A 2,150-nucleotide genomic window follows, 5' to 3' on the forward strand; every position below is an offset into this window, starting at 1 on the left:
AGGCTGGTCTCGAACTCACAGAGATCCGCCTGCCTCTGCCTCCCGAGTGCTGGGATTAAAGGCGTGCGCCACCACCGCCCGGCTATTTATTTATTTATTATGTATGCAATATTCTGTCTGTGTATATGCCTGCAGGCCAGAAGAGAGCACCAAACTTCATTATAGATGGTTGTGAGCCACCATGTGGTTGCTGGGAATTGATCTCACGACCTTTGGAAGAACAGGCAATGCTCTTAACCACTGAGCCATCTCTCCAGCCCCCTATCAAGAACTCATCAGGACTTTTATCAACAAACCCCAGGACAGGTCAAGTGCACCAAACAAGGCCAGCTGGTAGTTGGTACCCTGGCAGTCTGAGAAGGGGAAGGATCCTTAAATGCTACCTTTTCCAGAGGAGCCAGGTAACTGGAAAAGCCAGCCAAATAACAGGGGCTAAATACACCTGAAGAACACCAGGGGATTCTCAGAGTGCTGAGAGCAGCTGTGTGGTGAGCGCGCAGGTGGCTACTTTATCATGATTAGTAAACCACACAGAAACTCTTCTATGTTCTCGTCTGTAATAAGTAAAACTAAGGACTGAAGCTGGGCGGTGGTGGCACGCCTTTAATCCCAGCACTTGGGAGGTAGAGGCAGGAAGATCTCTGTGAGTTCAAGGCCAGGCAGGACAGACCCCAAAGCTACGGAGAAACCTTGCCTCGAGAAAAAAACAAAACAAAACAAAAACAAAAGCCTAAGGACTGGTGGTGTGGTTTAGCAATAAGTACTGGACTAGCCCCAACATCCAGTCCCAGAACCTCAAACTTAAAAGTAAAACAGAAGCAACATTTGGCACATCTCTCTGGACCTCAGCTTGTGCCTCATTTGACATCTAAATGCTCTTGCAGAGGCTTTAGAATGGGGGACTGTGAACTTTAGGCTAGCACAGCAGGCCACAGCCAAGCTGAGCTGCCTTAAAAAGCTAGCAGTGCCTCCTGCGAGTGAGGGCAATGACTGCAAACGTCAGTGGAGACAACTAGGAAAGCAAGCGCACCACAGAGACATTTGGGCTCTGGGACCTCAAGCTGGACTGTGAAGCCCCTTTCCAGTCTGCCAAGTGAGTTTCCTCCTTTTTACTGTTGTTTAGTTGGTTGGCTTTGGTTTGGTATTTTTCTCTTCATTCTTTTTTAAAATTTATTTTTATTTTATGTTTATTGGTGTTTTGCCTGCAAGTATGAGGGTGTCAGAAGCCCTGAAACTGGAGTCACAAGTGTGAGCTGCCATGTGAGTGCTGGGTGCTCTGGAAGAGCAGGACTCTTAATGGTTGCGCCATCTCTCCATCCTCCCCCCCCTTGTTATTGTTGTGTTTTGAGACAGGGTTTTTCTGTGTGGCCTTGGCTATTCTGGAACTCCCGGAACTAACTCTGTAGATCAGGCTGGCCTCGAACTCAGATTCCCTTGCCTCTGCCTCCCAATGCTGGGATTGAAGGGGTGTGCACCACCCTGCTCTAAACTCTTCCCCCTACCTTCAGACATTTATTTGTGTGTGCCAGTGTATGTGCGCACATCATAGCCCTCAGGTGGAGGTTAAAGCACCACCCTAGGATAGAATTATCCATCTTCTCCCTGTGGGTCCTAAGGATCAAGCTCAGGTCATCAGACTTGGCCTTTCTTACCTGGTCTTCTTACAGACTTTCTCCAAGGAGGGAGAGCTATGAATATATTTGGTTATATAGGACTTGGAAGAAGTCAAAACACTAAAACCAAAATACACTACAAGAGAGAACAGAGGCCCACAATTTGAAATATCTGCTATACATTTAAAAGCATCCATCTTCAAACCCTGCCTGCTCCTCCTCCTTCATGTCCTTCCCTATTTTGTTCTTAAGAATGCACTAAGTCCAATCAGTGCTATCTATATGTGCACGAGTGTGGAGTCACCATCTTATTTTTTGAGTTAGGGCCTCTCACTGAACCCAGAGCAAGACTATCAAGCCAACAAACCTTAGGGAATCCTCCTCTTGTCTCTTCCTCCCCAGTTCTGGGATTTTTTTTTTAAAGATTTATTGCTGGACGGTTGTGGCGCACGCCTTTAATCCCAGCACTCGGGAGGCAGAGGCAGGCAGATCTCTGTGAGTTCGAGACCAGCCTGGTCTACAGAGCTAGTTCCAGGA

At 47.4% G+C, this 2,150-nt stretch overlaps 2 protein-coding genes across 6 annotated transcripts in view; both read right to left on the bottom strand.

Moving 5' to 3' along the window:
- Usp49 (ubiquitin specific peptidase 49) overlaps positions 1–2,150 on the bottom strand; it is a 77,463-nt gene that overhangs the window by 71,301 nt on the left and 4,012 nt on the right. The window lies entirely within an intron of this gene.
- Med20 (mediator complex subunit 20) overlaps positions 1–2,150 on the bottom strand; it is a 13,958-nt gene that overhangs the window by 4,127 nt on the left and 7,681 nt on the right. The window lies entirely within an intron of this gene.

This window comes from Microtus ochrogaster, linkage group LG2 (assembly GCF_000317375.1).
Source record: "Microtus ochrogaster isolate Prairie Vole_2 linkage group LG2, MicOch1.0, whole genome shotgun sequence".
NCBI classification, from domain to species: Eukaryota; Metazoa; Chordata; class Mammalia; order Rodentia; family Cricetidae; genus Microtus; species Microtus ochrogaster.